Here is a 15,158-nt window from a genome sequence, read left to right as displayed (position 1 = left end):
TTACCCTATCATGTGGTATGTTATAGAAGCACCAGGGGCTTACATGTTTCTGGTAGAGGGCGACCTATATACTCCAGTGGGTTTCTTGGCAATGACATTCATGTGGGGACTTGAGGTTAGCAAGCAGTGGGAGTAACTGCTTATGCAAGGCCTGGAGACTTCAGAGGAGTTGGCACAACAGAAGAGCTAAAAGAGACTCAATAATCTTGACAGGAATACATTCAGCTCATTTACATCTCTTGATACTCTTCTGTACTTGCTTTGAGAGTGAATACAATTCTCCAGTCACAGAGCACTCTGGATAGGCAGTATATTCTGATTTTAGCATTGTGGCAACAATTCCAAATATCTTTCATCTCAATTTTATAACATGAATTCAAATACACTATTTTGTGTTTCATACAACAGAAGGATTGTGTAGGTAAAGAATAGCACTTTGATCCCTAATTTTCTGAATATGTTTTAAACATGAGCTATTTTATGAAGTATTTTAAGGAGAATATGAAAATTTAGCAACTTCTAAATCTAATGAGAAGTTTTTGGGGTTCGAGGTGGAGGCACATATGCCGAGGAGCATCCATCTGAGGAAGTAAAATCAATAGTTATCAGCTGTGCCCAAGTTTATGCATCAAAAGAGCATCATGACAGCAGGGACGACAAATAGGCAAACTGGTGAAACGTGAAATATATATGTATATTTCACTCCTACTCTCAGTGCCTATGTATTAAACAAACAAACGAACAAAAATCCTATGAATGTATTGCTGCCTTTACTGATATCATAATGACTAAAGAGTTTCCCCATGTTCAGTAATTCCTGTCAGTCCACTGTGTGCCACTGGAGGTTATTTCTTTGTTAAGAGTAAGTGTCTGATTTCCATGTTCAGCCGTCACCTCACTGGATTTCATACACACACATATATATTTTTTTCTTTTTAGAGAGGGGAGGGGTGGGAAGGGAAAGAGGGAGAGAATCCCAAGCAGAGGATTAGACGCAGAGCTAGATTCTACGACTGACCACGAGATCATGACCTTAGCCAAACTCAAGAGTCAGACACTTCTAATGAGCCACTCAGGTGCCTCTGGACTTCATTTTGAATAGGAAATCTTGACTGAAGAAAGTCACAAAGGAAGACACCTTGCTTTTAGGCTAAGTAAAATATTTCTAGGGTGGAGAGACATATAACTCAATTAGGCATCATTCTATATATTCTTAATATCCAGAGATAGTAGTCTTATTTGGGTTATGATTAATGTAGGGTAGACATCATCTAATTTCACTGTATACCTAAAAGTCATGAAAATAACAGACTTGCATCATTGATTAGGTCCTTATGAAAGTCTTTTAGACAGGTATACTTGGATTTAACATTTAGAGGGTTGAGCAAGAGGGAAATGGAGTTGCATTTAGATAGCCTGTATGGCATATTATCTCACAGCATGAGATCTGAGATCAGAGATCAAAGCTGAGCACAGGCTTTGCCGTTTACTAGTTGTGTGACTTTGCACAAATTAATCTCTTAGCATTTTGGTTTCTTCATCTCCACTATATGGATAATAGTTCTGAATTTTTTCCTGTTTCTCAGATTAAAATGAAATAATATATGCAACGTTTTTGGCACAAGGCCTCACACAGAATATGTTCTCAATAAATATGTGCCTTTCAGCATTAAGTTGTGCCAGTTTTTCTCTGTTATTGTATGTCTTGATCTTTTTCCCCTGGAGGTTTAATTCTGCCATTTGGATATGGCCAATAAGAGGCTGGGCAAGAAATGAGAGGGTGGGAGGAAAAGAAGGGGTATTCATTTCCCCTGCTCCCTCCTGGTGGGGCTTCAGTTTGGGCTCTAGCTGCATTCCTCTTCCTATGTCCCAGCTCCTGTCCAACAGTCCCTCTCCCATAGCTAGAGTTCACAGTCAACCTGACAATGCTCCCTTTTCATGCCTAGGATTAGTAATGGCTTTTCTTCCCACTGTTACTTCAGATGCTTTCTTCTCAGTATTGTTTGTCCTTAGGTGCTCCACCATCTTTTGTCAGTTCCTTTAAATGCCTCTGTAAACAGTCCCTTTATTAAACTTCCTTCAGTTAAATCCTTTATATGTGTCACTAGTTTTTGCTGGGACTTTGACATACATAAAATAATAATCTGTTGACAAATCATTTTAAAATATCGTTAAAAGCTAATACAAGACAATTCTTAATCCAACGGGAAGTTTATTGGGATGGTGGTGGTTTGTTGTGGTGATATAAGCCTACATTTATAAATTTTTTTAATGCTTATTTACTTTTGAGAGACAGAGCATGAGTGGGGAAGGAGCAGAGACAGAGGGAGACACAGAATCAGAAGGAGGCTCCAGGCTCTGAGCTGTCAGCACAGAGTCCTGAGCCTTGATATCATGACTTAGGCTGACGTTGGAAGCTTAACCCACTAAGCCACCCCAGGCCCTCCAAACCCACATTTAGGTAGCCTACCTGGCATATTATTTCACAGCATGCGATTCAAGATCAGAGATCTAAGCTGAGCACAGGTTCAACAGGGGGTGGTGGAGGGAAAGGTGGAGTTCTCTTCCACATGCATAAAACAAGATCATATCCACAGTATCAAAATGAGCGTGAGGATTACGGAGAAAGTAAGGAAACGTGATCGGCTATCATGGGAAGGGTACATTTTGGGCTTTTGGCAGGCAGAATAATGGTCTCCCAAAGATGTCATGTCCTAATCCCTAGAACCTGTGAATGTTACCTTATATGGCACAAAGGACTTGCCATGTGTGATTAAATTAAGGATCTCGAGACAGGGAGATTATCCTGCATTATGTAAGTGGGTCCAATGTAATCAGAAGGATCTTTATAAGAAAGACTCAACAGGGTCAGAGTCAGAGAAAGAAATGGATGATGAAGCAGTCAGAGAGAAAAATCTGAAGATGCTATACTGCTGGCTTTGAAGATGTAGGATGGACCCACAAGCTAAGGAATGCAGGTGGCCTCTAGAAGCTGGAAAAGGCAAGGAAATGGATTTTCCCTGATAGCCTCCAGAAGACATGTAGCTCTGTCTGCACCTTGATTTTAGCCTAGAGATACTTCTTACAGAACTGTAAGATAGTAAATTTGTCTTATTTTAAGCCAATCAATCTGTGGCAATTTGTTACAACAGAAACAGGAAACCAATACGGGCGTAGTAGGAGAGAGAGGGTGCTGGATTAGAGCAGACCCTGAATGGTCAGTTGAGAATTTTGGATTTTATCTGAAGACAATAAAGAGCCATCAAAGTATTTTTGTTTGTTTGTTTTACTAAAGACTAAGATATAATGAAAGTTACTTATTAGGAAGATAGATTAGAGGTTGGGTTCAGATCGGCAGCAAGAGCACTCCACAGGAGTGTGCACTGGTAGGGATAGTGATGAGACCCCAGGTTAGGGGTGGACTCCGAACTGACGAGAAGTTTCCAGGAAAGCTGACCCTATGATGACTGACTGGAAGACCAGCAAAGGAGAGGAAGAAGTCAAATTTCAGATCCTTGTAAAATGGGCATATTATAGCACATATGAGGAACTGACTGATTCTGACACAATAAATTCTAATTTAAATATGATTGAATTTTAGGTACATGCACATATACACATACACAAAAAGGACTTAAGTATTATAATTTAGAAATACCTAGGGGCGCCTGGGTGGCTCAGTCAGTTAAGCGTCTGACTTCGGCTCAGGTCATGATCTTGCGTTCTGGTCTGTGAGTTCAAGCCCCACGTCGGGCTCTGAGCTGACAGCTCAGAGCCCAGAGCCTGCTTTGGATTCTGTGTCTCCCTCTCTCTCTGCCCCTCCCCTGCTCATGCTCTGTCTCTCTCTCTCTGTCAAAAATAAATAAACTTTAAAAAAAATTTTAGAAATATCTATATGTTATTCTTCTTTAAGTCCCTTTCTGCCTTAATATGCCTTACCAACAATTGCAGAAAACCCACAGCGTGCAACTTGTGACTGTTTTAGGCATGGGTAAATAAAGCAGTTAAACCTAAAAGATCTTCAGTATATGAAATCATAACTTTTTGACCTCTATTTTTTTTAAAGTTTCATTTTAAAGTTTATTTATTTTGAGAGTGAGAGAGAGGGAGAGAGAGAGAGAGAGAAGATATGAGCAGGGGAGGGGCAGAGAGAGCAAGGGAGAAAGAAAAATCCCAAGCAGGCTCCAGGTGCAGAGGCTGAGAACAGGGCTGAAACTCACAAACAGTGAGATCATGGATCATGACCTGAGTTGAAATCAAGAGTCAGCTGCTTAACCTACTGAGCCACCCAGGGACCTCATTCTTTTTTTTTGGGGGGGGGGGGGGGCGGGGGGATGTGCAAACTTCATTTGATTCTTTCTGCACTACTGACTGCTTTTTTGGTAAGTTGAAAAAGGTACAACTTGAATAGTCAGACAACTTCAGATTTGGCACAACAACAAAAGGCAAACAACCTCTAAAAAGTTTGAGCTGGAGAGACATCACATAGGTCAAATAAGTGTAAAGGGCAGTGACAGTAGCTGATAAGTTAAACCATTCACTGGCTGTAAAGCTGTTCAGAAGTCTCTACTGTTTGGATTACTGGACACTTCCTGAGTAGTAGAAAATGTTTGGATGAAAAGTCCGTAGCTCATAATTAACTCTCTTAATGCCACCTCACTATGTAAAAAGTTTTGCTTACTAATAATCCATTTCTCAGAGATCTTCATAAGAGGTAACCAGGCTTGAACATCCAAATCAGGGTAAACTGGCCAGATAATTCCCGTTTTTAATGGCAAAATGCTGAATTAACTAGTACTCAGAAGCATGCCAGCAAAAAAGACACTGAACATTGAATATTGATGATATGCTAAACCCAACCATTAACCAAACCATTAATCAGGTCACTTTCTTTCACACAATGTATCTTCCAGTTTTCACCACTACAACTTCTCCCCTCAGTCGGTAACTGGTAAAAAAGATCTGACTGTGGGTTAATCATTTGGAAAATCTTAGGAATGATATGATTCAACATTTTTCTGAATTGGATATAACTTTGTATTTCCAGTGTTTTTCTTAAGTCCTCATGAAAAATACCTTTTACACACACGTAACAATACTATACTTTGCATTAAAAAATGGTCTGCTCTGTGACAGTTACAGAGTAAAGGCTCTCTATCCCTTTCTCCATTTCAGAAAGTTCCTCCTCATCCTTGACAGCAACAAAATGCAAAAATGCCCACCCTTGTGTAACCTGAGGGTAGGAACTTTGCATATAAATCAGGCGCCCTCTAGTTTCTCCCCTCCCGAGGAGCGGGGTGAGGAGGGGAAAGGCCATTCAGTAAAGTCCTAAAATACAGTGTAAACTGTCAAAACAAGTCTGTAGAGTCGCATCTACCTTGTCAAGTTTTCAGCGCTGTCTCCCTGCTACCACCGAGGGGGAAGGTTTTGAAACACATCAAAACGAGTAACGAGAACGAAACGCAGAAACTCCTTTCTGTACTCAGACCTGCCCAGACTACCTGAGCTCCCCAAACTGGACCAGCGCTCCATCCACCCCTCGGGGCCAGAGCTCTCCGTCTCCCTCTACCCAACAACCACAACAAGCCCGGAGCCCCGGGCGCAGATGCCCAGAGACAAGCAGGGTCGCTCACCGGTGAGGAGCCAGCAGCGGGCGACAGCCAGCCCTGGGCTGGCTTGGCGTCGGGGGGCCATGGCCCGAGAGCCCGCAGAGCCCGGGGACGCGCTGGATCGGCGGGCAGGACTCGGCGGGGCTGGGAACGGAGCCGCGCGCTCAGGGCCACTCTACCGCCGCAGGTCTGCGTCCGGCCCCGGCCAGTCGCGGCGCGCAGAAGCCGAAGAGTGAATTTCCTGTGTTTTGGACGAATGCCTCTGAGTCCTCTCCACGCTCCTCATATCCCAGACTTACTGCCCCATCGCCCGCCCCTTCGCGTGCTGGGTTTCTGAAATCCCACTGGCAGTCTCCCAGGCTCTGTCCGAGACATGGACAAATAAAGCCAGCTTCGCGGGTTCGTGTTTAGGCTAAAGTCCACCAGCTACAAAGCAAACCTTAAAGGGATATCTGCCTTTCATTGAGAGGGTGATGCCGCTCTCCGGCTAACTCCCTACGGTGGCAGGAAGGCGGGCGAGGGCTGGACCTTCGGAGGGAGTCGCCAGTGCAGTGGCCCCGCCTTCACACCCCTAACTTCTCCCCTGGGTCTGCTCAGGGAGAGTACTTTCAACGTGCCCGGGCTTCTCGGCCCTTAAGGGGAGGCTGCTTCCCTGGGGCCCGATTGCGCAGAAGGAATTCGACGGTCTCTGAGAGAGTGAGCAGGTCTGGTCTCCCCACCTCGCTTCCTGCGGACACTTGAACTTCGCCGTGCTGTGGTCTGGCACTAAGCGTGTGGATGTGGGAGGGGAGGGGGCGTCTACTCCCGCACGCCCCCACTGAAAGGGTTTTGCTTTCGCTTATGGAGGGTTTGCTTCGTTTGATCGTGGTTAAACGGTGGTTGCAGATAAACTTTTCTTTGGGAAGACTGATAAGTTGGAGAAAAGGAGAAGGAAACAAGAATGGGAGAAAAAAGAAAAGAAACAGAAATGCAAGAGGGAAGAGGGAGGTTAAAGAAGGGAGGAAGACAGTCTCTTCAGAAACGGTATGTGTGTGGGCTATTTTGTTTAAGTTGAATGAGAATGTTTGTACACCGGGAACTGAACCTAATAAAGAACCTGGGGACTGTTTTATTTCTTCTTGCTGAGGACTTTTATAACTAGGAGTGCATTAAATCATGTTCATGTTACTCCATCCTCTCCCCCTCCCTCTACTCCAGGGAACTAAAAATTGGGAAGTTAAGTTGACCGGTCAAAACGCTGGAGAATGTTACCCCACCCTGGGAGACCCAGGCCAGAAAAAGCACTTAAGAATTTGCAATGATTCCCTTGCTTATCCTGTGAGTTGTACAGCCTCCCTGTTAAGAGCCACATCCACATGTTAGCTTCACTTGCTTTTTTTTTTTTTTTTTTTAAAGCAGCTCTGTCTTAATGGTTTTGAGAATTTCAAAGAAAGGGAAGGAGTGGATGAGTGGATTTGTGTTTACACCTGGTGCCTGGAATCCATTCCATTCCATTCAAAGCAGCTACCAATTGAGTATCTCTCTCTAGCAGGACTAGGGCTAGGCAGGACTAGAGTGCCACCCAAAGGAGGACTCTGCCTAGGACACAATACAGGTGACAGTATAGGTAACCCGAGAGAAGGGAAGGGAGAAGCCACAGGGATGATTGCATAGAGTGCCACCGAACAGGATGACAGGGACTAACAGTTGGAAAAGACAATAAAGAAATTTAATGAAGATCAAAAAGATGGCAGCCCTGAGATGATGAAAGCCATCAAATGTCAGTAACGTGACCCATCAGCTAAGGAATTTTTCTCTAATTTATTTATATGAAATGATTACCTAGTTGAATATGTTAAAAATACTGCTTTTCCCTGTTTCCAACTTTCATATTTTCATTTCTTAGTCCTATTTTCAAAATATTTATTTATTGCACAAATAAGTCTCTGGAGAAAATCTCATGTTGGATCACAGTTCAAACTCATCAGACATTACTGAGGCTCCATTGCCTATATTCAGTGTTCTCGTATCCCAGTTGGGCTTTCCAGCCTATCTTCATTAACTGGTATCATCAACCTGCCTCCTTTTCCTGGGAAAGCCTTGCCAAGTAATCTCTACATTTCATCTCCCTGTCTATAGTCTTAGTTACGTCTTCTGCCTCAGTGTGGCCCGTGAAGATTTGCACAATAATCAGTAAATACTGCTTAACTGATTAACCGATAAAAAACTGATAAGGGATTAAAGTTTAGACATTTAAAAGTCATGATACATACTTTCCCCAAAATATCTCTTCACATTGTTCTGTTTTCATAAACAATGTGTGTGTATATATATGTAAACATATGTATATACACACATATATATATATGTGTATAGACATATACACATTTGGAGCTCTAGAAAATTACAATATTATTTTTAAATGTTTTTTTATTCATTTTTGAAAGAGAGAGAGGGAGAGAGCACAGGTAGGGGAGGGGCAGAGAGAGAGGAACACAGAATCCGAAGCAGGCTCCGGTCTCTGAGCTGTCAGCACAGAGTCGGATGCAGGGCTCGAACCCAGGAACCCTGAGATCATGACCTGAACCAAAGTCACACACCTATCCGACTGAGCTACCAGGCACCCTGAAAATTATAATATTATTGAATTAGAAAGAAATAAAAAGAGAAATTATAAAATTCTATCTTATTGAAATAAAGTAGGGTTAAAACATGCTTGTATGATCAAGGTTATAATTATTGGGAACTTTAACTTTCTTTGGGGGTTAACAAATACTTTGAATTAAAAATTTTTTATAAAGTTTATTTATTTTTGAGAGAGACAGAGGCAGCATGAATGGGGGAGGGGCAGAGAGAGAGGGAGAGAGAGAATCCCAAGCAGGTTCTTCACTGTCTGCACATAGCCCCATGCGGGCTTGAACTCACAAAACCATGAGATCATGACCTAAACCAAAACTAAGAGTCAGATGCTTAACTGATTGAACCACCCAGGCACCCCTTGAATTTAAATTTTTGAAAATCGTCTCTAAGACTTACAAATTAATGGTGATAACCAGCACTACCAGTGCTGTGGTTAGTTTACTTCCATATGTGTTAGGACTCTTATGACAATACTTATTAATCTTCCTCATTTCACATCAATGCAAATATAGAGACTGAGAAAGTAGTTATTGCTGGAGAATTAAATTTAGATTCAGTGCTCATTTTCTGAACTTCAATAAATCTTAACACAAATCAATTTCAGGCAAGCTATTTTCTTAACTAATTTTTTCTTGACAGGAAGACATGTTATTGAGTAAACTGAGGCTTAGAGAAGATAAAAACTAGGGTCACAAACTAGTCATTACATGGGGTCACTTGACAGCAAATGCTAAGCTCTAGACTTTGTACAATATACTCTTCTCTTTTAAATGAGATCTAATATGATTAGATCCCTGTGACAATTTGGAAGTATGGGTGAAAATTAGAAATACCCTGAGAGGTTAGAGACTGAACTGATTAAGAATTTAGAACACAGAGTCTATGAAATGAGGCAAAGTAATTGGGATTACTGGTTAGTATCTCAAAAAGAAAAACTTATACTTGATACAAAAGTATTCTCCTTAGAGGTAATCTAATATATTAAGTATAATTACTGGAGTAAGTAGGTTCTTGAGTTAAACTCCCTAGATTCATGCCCAAGAACCACCATGTGGTAGCTGTGTGATCTAGGAAAAGTTATGTAGTTTCTGTGAGCCTCAGTTTTCTCAAACATAAAATGGGGATAAAATACTGCTTTTCTCTGAAGAATGTTATGAGGATTATATGAGATGAGCCCATGAAACATTTAGCAAAAATGCCTGGATTACAGTAAATAGAAATGAATCATTTTTCTTCTTCCCAGTTGTAGGAGAATTAGAATTAGACAATGGGAACACAGGGCAGGGCCTGTGTGGGACGGGCCCTAAGGAAATGATACCATTTGCTAGGCATCAAAAGGGAAGGTTAGTGTTTGGCCAAAATCACCTCTATCAACTCTTATCATTATTTCTGGAATGTTTACCTGAAATACTTACTTTGTATTAGGGAATTATCTTGAACATATCCCTATAAAATGGGTATACATTAAGAAATTAAAGCCCATTATGATATTAACAAGGATTTGCTTTTCAAATTAGCTATGTGTCAAGGGGATTTTTTAAAACAAGAAAAGAATATTTCACTAAGGAGTTGGAAATAGGAGAGGGTCTAGAGTTCTGCTTCTGATATAGGTCAGTGTTCTTTGGTAGTTAGATCATGGGTTCTCAAAGCCACAGGATAAATAAGGTACTCCCACCCAGATAGAAGAGCAGTGTCAATTTTTATTCAATCATAAATGCTTTTTAAGTTGTTTTATGTTAAAATAACAGATTTTTATAAGAAAAATATAAAATTAAATTTTTAAAAAGTTAAATATGAGGTTTAAAATACATTTTAGCATCGGGGCACCTGGGTGGCCCAGTTGGTTAAGCTTCCGACTGTGGCTCAGGTCATGATCTCACAGTTCCTGAGTTCAAACCCCGCATCATGCTCTCTGCTGTCAGTGCAAAGCCCTTTTCAGATCCTCTGTCCCCTCTCTCTCTGCCCCTTCCCTGCTCACAGGCTTTCTCTCCCTCTCAAAAATAAACAAACATTTAAAAATAAATACATACATACATACATTTTAGAGTAGCATCAAATTGTACTTTCTTCCCTCCTTTCCACCTCAGAGGTGTCAAGGGTAGGTGGTATTATCTAGAGCTGCTTCTGTTTTTACAAAGATTTCATAAAGATTCAGACTTTAAAAATTTTACTATGTATGTATTCAGGGAGTTGCTTTCCAAGACAGTGATGCTAACTCACCTGGGGAGCTTAGTTTATTTAGTTGAATAAGTTTTAAGTTCCTGTTGTGTACTGGACTCCAGCACTACGTTCTGCAGAGGCAAAAATCGGTAGAACACTTGTTTTTCTACTGAAAATCTGCTGTCCATTAATTTCTTTCACTTGCAACTAGGAACAGAAAACAAGCAGTTTTGGTCTCAATTATAACATTGCCGTATTTCATCTTAAGCCTGTTAAATTAAACAGTCCAGTGAAATTACCATATTAGTTGTTGTTACTTCAACTTGAGAACCCATGATTGCTTCTTCTGTGACCAAAACAAAGTCACAATGATGGGGAGCTTAAACTTCACCACCAACCAAACTTTTTCTTTTTTTTTGGTTATTGCATAATGTTCTAGTGTGAATGTTTTTTCACTTAAAATATAAAATAGGTGTTCCTCCCACCCTATTTCCTGAACAAGTCTATGCCAGAAACTTGGTCCAAAGACATTTGGGCAACTGGTACTTAGGAAAAAAAAAAAAAAAAAAAAAAAAAAAAGGACTTTAGAATCCTGGTGAAGGGCAGTTCTTAACACTGTAGGAAATTTCCCTAAAACTTATTGGCAGACTTCAACGTGAGTGACACACGATGGCTGCCCTGGGGGAGGGGGTGTCAGGGTGGAGCCCTGGCAAGAATATTTAATTCATGGCACTCTGACTCACAATAACCATCACTGATGAACAGTAATATTTTAGCTTCATAGCTGGATTTCTTAATTTGCAATGTGAGTTAATTACTTTTTAAACTATTAGGCAATTCTGGGATTATTTGGTTGATTTAATTACTTTCCCTGCACCAATATCTAAAGAGTTAAATCAGGTAGGTGGGCTCTAAAAATCTCAGAACTGAAATAAATAGAATATTAGTTAGTAGTCAAAACCAAGTAGATTGATATTTCTTGTAATATGACTGGGTCACTAAATATACACATGAGAAAATACTCTTTTGTATCTAGTAAAAAATAAATACATCAAGAGAAAAGGAGTCCATTATTTGGCTCTGAAATTATAACACTTAAATAGCTTGTTTTTTAAATCATGTGGCTATTTTTCATCTGCTCTACTAGACCATAGTCTATACGAAGAGAGTCAATCACTCATTTTTATTGCCTGCAGCTTCTGCCCCATGTAATTCATTTATTCAAACATTGAAACATTATGGTATGACTTCTGTGCAGTAGGAAGTCTTCTAGGGCTCTCAGGATTCAGAGATGTTGAAATGCTTGGTCCAATCCTCAAGAACATTCACAAGATACCCAGAGATATGCATAGAATGATCTTCCTAATTGTGTCTGTTGAGGCCTTGAATAGAGCATAAAGTCAACAGGAAGAAAAAGTCAGGGTTTCATAGAGATGGTGGTCTTGAAATGTGGCCTTGCAGGAAATGGGGAGGGGGTTTCACAGGTGGAGGAAAAGGATAGTGGGCGTTCTAGGCAGAGGTAGCATGAAATGGATGAGTAGAATAGAATAAAATTTAGGAAAGGCAAGTGAAGTTGTGACCAGATATGAAAGGATCTTAGAAGGATGCCAAGGTGTTTGGACTTCTTATAAGCATAGAATATTTTCATAGTTCTGACTGACACATTCAACCATGTTTTTTACTCTGTTTTAACTTTTTCCTCTCATATGTTTTCTGAAGTGGCATAATTTACTCTAGTTTTTATAGTGCAGGAAATGAAATATATCAAAGCCATAAGGCATACTGTGAAATTTCTATTCCCTGAATTTTATGCAGTGCCTTATTTAAGGAAATTTATCATTATTTATTATCAATAAATATGATCATATGTACTACTAAAACAAAGGTGGAAGTTTTGACATTTGTCTCTGACCAAAGACTAAAAATAGTCTAGAAGAATAATCTTTGGTCCTTCTAAAATTTGAAGAAGATGAAAATGAAACCACTATCATGATGCCTGAAGAACTTTTAGATACTCCAAATGGACACCATATAGTAGATATGTAAACATTAAAGATACACTGCCAATATTGGACATTTTAAGCTTTTTGGTCCCAAAGTTGGGGTGAAGGCAGCCATGAACTCATAATCATCCAAGTCTTTGTTCTGTGGGTTGAAGACTGATTTTAAAGGCCCTGCACTGGGCACTTGGATGACTCAGTTGGTTAAGTGTTCAACTCTTGGTTTTGGCTTAGGTCATGACCTCGTCGAGGCTTTGTGGGTTTGAGCCTTTGCACTGGGCTCTGTGCTGGTAGTGTGGAGGCTGCTTGGGATTCTCTCTTTCTCTTCTTCTCTCTCTGCCCCCACCCCCCACCCCACACTGTCTCTATCTCTCTTAAAATAGATGAAAAAAAAACGTAGAGAAAAAAAAGTATTAAAGGCCCTGCATTGAAAAAGGAGATCCTGGGGCTTGTCATGAAAGAGAGCCATAATTAGGTGATTCCTCTCCAGGAAAGGAAAATGTAGGCAGCCAAGAAGATACAGCCAGAGACTGGTAGTCAAAAGCCCACTAAAGCTGCCAGGGTAAAGCAAGAATGAAAAGCTAAGTGTGAGCAGGCAATGAAGATGGAAGCATTGTGGAACAAGGTTTGAACCAGAAGTCTCGGAAAACTCAAAAACAAAGACCATAAATACCAGGATCTGCTTGAGTTTTTCTTTTATGTGGGCTCAGAAGTGCTATAAGGGAAACAAGAGAAGAGTTTAAAGTACCTCCTATTTATCTGAGCCATAAAAAGTAATTGGATGGAGCATCTGAGTGGCTCTGACTCTTGATTTCAGCTCAGGTCATCACCTCACAGTTCATGGGATCAAGTCCCACATCAGGCTCTGCACTGATAGCATGGAGCCTCTTGGGATTCTCTCTTTCTCTCTTTCTCTGCCCCACCCCTGCTCTCTCTCAAATAAATAAACTTAAAAAAATAATGGGACAAGTAATTGGAATATTAGTGTATCAGTAAGGTTAATAAAAATGATAATAATAAGTAAACAATTATATATTTATATTGCAGGGAAGAATTTCAGTCACAAAAATAAGAAATATAAAAAAGGAAAACTATTTTTATGAGAATACATTTCTTTCTCAAGATCTCAATATATAAAGATATAATTCAGTGTTTCCCTCTCCTCTACCCCCATCCCCTGAGACTACTTTTTTTTTTAATTTAATTTAATTCCTGCTGAGAAGAAAAGAAAAATGGAAGAATATATGACCAAAAGGATGAGTTTTCATTTTCACAGGAACTATAGAAAGTTGTTGAATTCCATGGGTGCAAAAAGAGTCATACAGGATATAAGAATGGAGAGAAACTGGTGGATCCTGAGATGGAGAAACTGGACTTAGAGCTACTAAAAAGATAAGGGTGGAAAGCATTCAGACATGGCCCAGTCCATATTTAAAGCAGCACTTTAGCAGCTGCACAGGAGCCTATTCAGTGCCTCTCTATTATCCATGGACCTAGTTGCTGTTGAGTAAGCAGAATATATCATCCATACCAGGACCACCAACCATAGCCAGCTATTGTGCTCGTCTGGGGGTGGCCTGAGTCAATCCACATGTGACTACCTATGAACACAACATCATTGTCAATAGAAGAAACATTTGTGGAATTATGAAGTACTGCACCTCCAAATATCCACTCCCCCATATAAGTCATGAGAACATTGGCAAAAATGGTCAAAACCAACTTTTTCAAAATTCTGAAATTAAACAAAGAGTTGCAAGAATTTTTTTTAAGTTGAGAAAGATAGCTAAATTTCAAAAAACAGCAAATTCTTTGAGAAAGATAAATAAGAGGTTCAGAGACCTGTGGGACACCATCAAGTGTACCAACATATATGCATGATGAAAACCCTAGAGAAGAGAGAGAAAAGGGCCCAAAAAGCATATTTGTGGAAATAATGTTTGGAACTGTTCCAAATTTGGTGAAAACTATTAATATTCATATCCAAGAAGCTTAATAACCCAAAGTAAGACAAATCCAAAGAGTGCCACACCTTGACTCATCATAGTCAAACTGTCAAAAGCCAAAGAGAAAGAGAGCATAATGAAAGCGGGAAGAGAAAAGTACACATCATGTACAAAGGATTCTCAATAATATGTACTGCTGACTTCTCTTCAGAAATGGTGAAGACCAAAATGGAGTAGGATGACATATTCTAATTACTGAAAGAAAAGAGACTATTAACCATATCCAGAAAGACTATCATTCAAAAACGAAAGAGAAATTTAGATATTCTCACTTACAGAAATACTGAGACAAGTCATTGCTAGCAGAGCTACCCTACAAGATATACTAAAGGAGTCCTTCATTCTGAAATGAAAAGATACTAGACAGGAACTCAAATTTACATGAAGAAATAAAGAACACCAGTAAGGATAATTACGTATGTAACTGCGAAAGAAAATATAAACACATTACAATTTTTTAATGTTTATTTATTTTTGAAAGAACGAGACAGAGCACAAGTGGGGGAGGGGAAGAGAGAGAGAGGGGAAGACACAGAATCTGAAGCAGGCTCTAGGCTCTGAGCTGCCGGCACAGAGTCTGATGTGGGGCTCGAACCCAGAACTGTGAGATCATGACAAGAGCCGAAGTTGGATGCTCAAGGGACTTAGGCACTCAGGTGCGCCTCCTTTCTTTTATCATTTTCAAAAGATAATTATGTGAGAGCAATAATTATAAAACTATACTGATGGGTTTGTAATTAATAAGATGGAATTTGTATAACAAT

The sequence above is a fragment of the Panthera pardus genome, unplaced genomic scaffold (assembly GCF_024362965.1).
Source record: "Panthera pardus isolate Hobbes unplaced genomic scaffold, ASM2436296v1 HiC_scaffold_2, whole genome shotgun sequence".
Lineage (NCBI taxonomy): Eukaryota > Metazoa > Chordata > Mammalia > Carnivora > Felidae > Panthera > Panthera pardus.
The sequence above is the reverse complement of the archived record's forward strand: the minus strand, read 5'-3'. Positions refer to the sequence as shown.